Genomic DNA, 5,826 nt, shown 5'->3' on the forward strand with positions numbered 1-5,826 from the left:
GAAATTTAAATGTGATGACAAAAATCCCAAGGAGCCAAAGCAATCTGAGTGAAATGAAGAAAGCTGGAGGCATCAGTTTCCCAATTTCAAATTATGATACAAAGTAAGCAAAACGTATGGTATTGGCATAAAAGCAGATACAAAGACCAATGAAACAGAACAAAGAGCCCAGAAATAAATTTACATAAACAACAGTCAACTGGTTTTCAACAGTATTGCCAAAAATACACAATGGAGAAAGAACTGTCTCTTCAATACATAGTATGGGGAAAAAATGATATTTACATGCAAAAGAATAAAATTGGATACCGTATACAAAAATCAGCCCAAAATAGATTAAAGTCTTTAATCTAAGAGCTAAAACCATAAAATTCCTAGAAGAATACACAGGGAAAAAGTTCCCTAGTGTTGGTCTTGGCAAAGATTTTTGTAAATGACATCAAAAGCACAGGCAACAAAAGGGAAATTGAACACTGAGAACTACATCAAAAGGAAAATTAAAACAATTAGAACTGCATGAAACTAAAAAGGCTTCTGCATAGCAAAGGAAATAATCAGTACAATGAAATCTACATAATGGGCAAAAATGCTTGAAAACCATATACCTGATAAAGGTAAATAGCCAAACTATACAAGTAACACATACAACTGAATGACAAAACTAAAACACAAATTTAAAATGGTCAAAAGACATTTCCCAAAAGACAAATAGCTAACAGGTGTATGAAGAGACTCTCAATATCACAATCATCAGGGAAATGCAAATTAAACCACAATGAGATATTATCTCACTCCCATCAGATGGTGTGTGTGTGTGTGTGTGTGTGTGTGTGTGTACGCATGTGTGTTGCCAAAATGAGGCAAAAAAGGCACTCTATAATGCACTCTTATAGCCACTGTAGACAACAATAGAGAAGTTACTCAAAAATTAATGAACTAATTAAGGAATTGGTCTATGTGTTTGTTTCAGTGCAATCCTATTTCTGTGTATATATCCAAATGAAAAACCTCCCTCTAAGAGATTTCCACACTCCCATGTTCACTACAGCACTAATTATAATAGCCAAGATATAGAAACAATATAAATATTTGTCAACTAAGACTGGATAAAGAAAATATGGTATATACATATGACACATTATTATTCAGCTTTATAAAAAAAGGACATCCAAGATAAGTAAGATGTGGATGTATAAAAAAAGGACATACAAGATAAGTAAGATGCGGAGATGTACTAAAAGTGTCAACCATTACACTTCTAGAAGAAAACACAGGGGGAGACTTCCTAAGTGTTAGTCTTGCCAAAGATTCTTATAAATGCATAGAGCATTGTCTTGGTTACTTTTCTCTCGTTGCTGGGACAAAATACCTGACGCCCAAAATTAAGGAAGGAAAGGTTTATTTTGCTTACAGTTTGTGGAGGTTTCGGTCCATACTTGGCAGATTACAAGGCAGACTGGCACATGGCAGAGAGCTACAGCTCAGGGCGGCAGAACACAGAAAGCAACAAGCTCACACCAGGGCGGAATGGGGGAGGAATGGCCTCAAGCACTCTTTTCCTCTCCCTTACATATGCAAACTATCCACCCCAGGGTGGGTGCAGCTCTCACACCCATAATCAAACTCTAAAAGCCTGCCCCATGGCCGCATGAGGCTTTGGGGGTACACACATAAACCATAACAAGCATGTAGCTATTAAGACAGTATTGTATTTTTAAAATTTGCTAAGAAGTTAGAGCTCATATTCAGAGTTCTCTCAATAAAAAAGCAAATAACAAAAAAGCAAAAAATAAAAATAAAATAAAGGGAGTAGGGAGAAGTAATTTGGGAGGTAATGGATATGTTTATGGTCTTCATAGCAGTGATAATTTCATGGATATATATTTATCTTCAAACTCATAAAAATATATACATTAAAGATGTACAGATTGTCATATATCAATCATGTCTCCAAAACATGGTGTTAAATGTTTTCCTTTAGTTTTCAGATAGAATTTACAGATTGCTTGTCAATCTCTAACTATTGGTAGGGAGAAAAAAAATTTTTAATTTCTATTTTTTTCTAGTAGAAGATATTCACTATAGTAACACATGCAAAGTTTTTATAATCCTACACTTGTACCTAACAAGCAGACCTCCAGTCTGAGTGGGCAGGCACTTCCATGGTTATATGTGATAGCATATATGCATGTTAGGAGCAAAGAAATACTCAACTATGGAGAAAAGAAAAATTTCTATAACAGCACATGGTGAGCAAATAAAAGACAGGTACACAAGAACTCCTCTATATAACTCCCTCAATATACCAAATAGAAACATTTATTAAACAAAATTTAAGACTTTAAAACTTTTTTGTGGACTTGAGTGAATATCTTTTTGAGCAGAACTGTTTTTGTAAGTAACAAAAACAAAGGTTTGAACTTAGTACCCAAGTCTCAGTTTAGTACCTATGGCTATTGGATCAGGCCCTTAAGTGCCTCCTACCCATCTCATCTCCAAAGTCCATTGAAAGAGCATCAGTCTTTGCAAAACGGTAGAATCTCACACCTCAAGTATCTTTTCATAACAAAATAAAAATTAAAACCTTGCCATAATTGCATGCTTGCAAAATAACCTTGCCTTTGACACCTATTAAAGAATGTGAAAACTCTAAGAATTGCTAATATTATAGAATTCTGGTTTGGTTTTGTAAAGGAGTAACTATGCGAAGATTCTTCTTTCCATCTCTTTAGGAGACAAAAGCAATCTTCACTCGACTTTGGCACTGCTGACCAGTGAAGGCTTTCCTATATTTTGTTTTATTCAGCATTAAGTGTATAGCTCCTCGGAGAATGAGATGCAGCCTGTGGAGCAAAAACCAGGAGAATAACTTAGTTATGCCTTTCAGTGCTTCAAAATTATAATTCCCTTTTATTGTGTAATTTATGTCTTGTATCGAGTCAGATAGTTGCATTCCAGCTGATAAATTCTACCATCTCCAAAATAATACATCTTCATTGTGCTGTGATGGTTTCCTCTCACTCTGCTCTCACCTCCAGACTTCTTTAAGAGCCTCTATACTGTCATAATTAAGGCTGAAGCAATCACCATTAAAATGCACACTTCCAAATGTTATAATCATGCCATAGAACTTTACCTGGACATAAAGAGCCATTTTCAACACATTATCATGATTTAAAAACAGTCTGAAGGAAAACATTCAGTGACGTCATAGATCTCATACCAGTCTTACAGTTACAGAGTCCCAGTGTTGTGGTTTGGATAGTAACTGTCTCCCAAAGGCTTCAGTGCTGAATATGACTATCCTGAGGCACTTTGGGGAGCCAGTGGGACCTTCGGAGGTGGGGTCTAGTTGAAGGAAGTTATGTCCTTAAGGGTGCAATCTTAAAGAAGATGCTGGGACCCCTCTTCTCTCTCATTGTTTCTTGGCTCCCATCACATCAGCAGCCATGTGCTTTCACATGATATACTATATCACCGCAGACCACAGCAATAAGGGCCAAAGAACATGGACTGCAACCACTGAAATCATGAGGCAAAACAAGTCTTTCCTCCTTTAAATTGTTTATTGCAAGTATTTTGTCACTGTGACTACTATACTCACTCCACACCATGGAGTAGGCAGCAGGGCAGCAGGAATCTTCTGTGTGCTGACTATGAGATGACTTATCCAATCTATCTCTGCAAAGGCCAGCGTGTACACTTCGATGCCCTATTGACAAGGGGAACGATGTGTATGGAAGTCCCAAAGCAAGAAACCGTTCAATCTAAACACAACTCTCCCCACGGGCCCATGTGGAAAAGAGTCTCTATGCCTGGAATACATCAAGTACACTGCCTTCCAGCTCCAATCCTGATTTTCTGTGCCATGTAATTTAGACGACTTGTTCCAGAATACAGACTTCAGACAAGATCCTCTGACTCATAAATATGCATGAGAGGAAAGACACAGAGAAAATGCAGGAATAAAGACAACAGAAACACAAGCTCCTCACCTAGATGGTACATGCATGGACAGCCCTCAGGATGAATCCAAACATGGGCCTTTTTCTCTAATCTCTTATTTCCTGCTTTGGAAGGAGTTTTGGGAGAGTCTGTGATACATCTATCAAGACCAGGGAAGACAAGGATAGTCTGGAGACAGCTATCAAGGTACATGTACATAGGTAAGCCTGTGAAACCTGCTCCCCTCCCCTGAATGACTCAGTTGCCATTGCTCTTTTCCACTCATGAAATGTCAGGGGGCTTTTTCATCTGGAAGATCAAAGTAGCTCCACCATCTAATAAAGTCAAGTCCATGTCATAGTGGCTTGAATATCATCAGTGATCACTTAAGAAGCTAGGTGTGGAAAGATAGTATAGGATGATTTTAAAAAGAGTTAAGTTGACAGTAAGAAACTCTGATAATACAAGTCCATTTAGGTGAGGACTGGAGGTGCCCAGAGATACAGTGAGTGGTGCTTGGTTTAAGTGTATGAAGAATGAATAGACTCCCATTGTAAAGGAAGAATCACCTGAACTTGATACCCATTTCGTTTGTTTCTCATTGTTTGACTTTCTCTGCTGAGGACTAAGATTTTCTATAGTGAGAACTGCAGAAAAGTATTCGCCTGAAAACAACATCTGACCTCATTAAAACAAAAATAAAACCTCACGCATCTCTACACCAGCCTAGTGAAGAGAAGTCCCGGTCATACCTGTTCATATTCCAAGTCCTTATTTGTCATTATCACCTGACAAACAATGCTCCTATAAATTTAAATCTCAGCATGCGGAAGTTTGAGGCGGAAAGTCACAAATTTGAGCCCAGCCTGGGTATCTTAGCTAAGTCCACTTAATCAAGTCCTATTGACCTCACCAAGTCTCTAACTATAGCGACAACAGTAAACAGGGATATTTTAAGGTGGGCGGACAGGACTGACTGAAATATTCCTGGCCACAGACCACTCAGTGATTAAACCATGCTACTGGACCACCCATAACAGGGTTACCCTAGGTGTTAAACATCAAAATTGGGAAAAATACATATCTTTAACATTTTCTATTTGTTCCAACTTTGTTAAAAAAAAAAAAAAAGATGGGATCCTGTCCCTCAGTCTGTGAGAGAGGATAGAACCCTAACTTCTATAAGCATCAACTAGCAAATGCAAAGGCTCTAGTTTGATTCCCAAAAAAAAAAAAAAAAAAAAAAAAAAACCTCTGCCTGCGTCTTGCTGCCTTTCAGATGCAGACTTCCATCTCCAGCAGCTGGTGACTTGCTAGGACAGAGGACCCGTGGAGCAGCAGTGCACAGAGACAGTTCTCAGCTCTGACACAAAGCCACCAGCACCACAGCCAGCAGAGCTAAGTACAGACCAATTACAGACGGAGAATCCAAATCAGGAGGAGCAAACCTGCACTTTCTATCTCAAAATACACAAATGTATTACTTTTCAGACACAGTATATGCATTTCTAGGATGCTCATGACCACTATTCAGATTTTGGGAGTGAACTACTTTGACAAATACACTAAAATGATATTTATTGGCAGTTCTGTTTTTTGTTCTGTTTTGGTTTTCTGGTGCTAGGGGTTAAAATGCAGTCCTTTGCGCTGAGCTACATCTCCAACTCTTTTTTATTTTTATTATAAGATAAATTCTCATTAAGTCACTGAATTGCCCAGGCTGGGCTTGAATTTGCAATCCTCTCTCTGCCTCCCAGAGTGCTAAGATTATAGAAGTGCACCACTTGATTCTACTATTTTTAAGTAAATGGTGCTTCTAAAATACTTGGAAGAGCTTGAAAAGAGTTTGGCTGAATATTCAGTCACAAAGGATAACTTCTC

At 38.1% G+C, this 5,826-nt stretch overlaps 1 long non-coding RNA gene across 2 annotated transcripts; it reads left to right on the forward strand.

The window, feature by feature from the left end:
• The first annotated feature begins 3,803 nt into the window (after window positions 1-3,803).
• Window positions 3,804-5,531, forward strand: LOC102005638. 2 transcript variants are annotated; one of them, XR_001235185.1, is made up of 3 exons: window positions 3,804-4,002; window positions 4,080-4,166; window positions 5,225-5,531. It is a non-coding gene; the product is annotated as an uncharacterized LOC102005638 (long non-coding RNA). The 2 variants fall into 2 exon arrangements; XR_261994.1 differs by having other exon boundaries at window positions 3,804-4,166.
• Window positions 5,532-5,826: the final 295 nt, after the last annotated feature.

Source organism: Chinchilla lanigera, unplaced genomic scaffold, assembly GCF_000276665.1.
Source record: "Chinchilla lanigera isolate Chin_1 unplaced genomic scaffold, ChiLan1.0 scaffold00038, whole genome shotgun sequence".
NCBI classification, from domain to species: domain Eukaryota; kingdom Metazoa; phylum Chordata; class Mammalia; order Rodentia; family Chinchillidae; genus Chinchilla; species Chinchilla lanigera.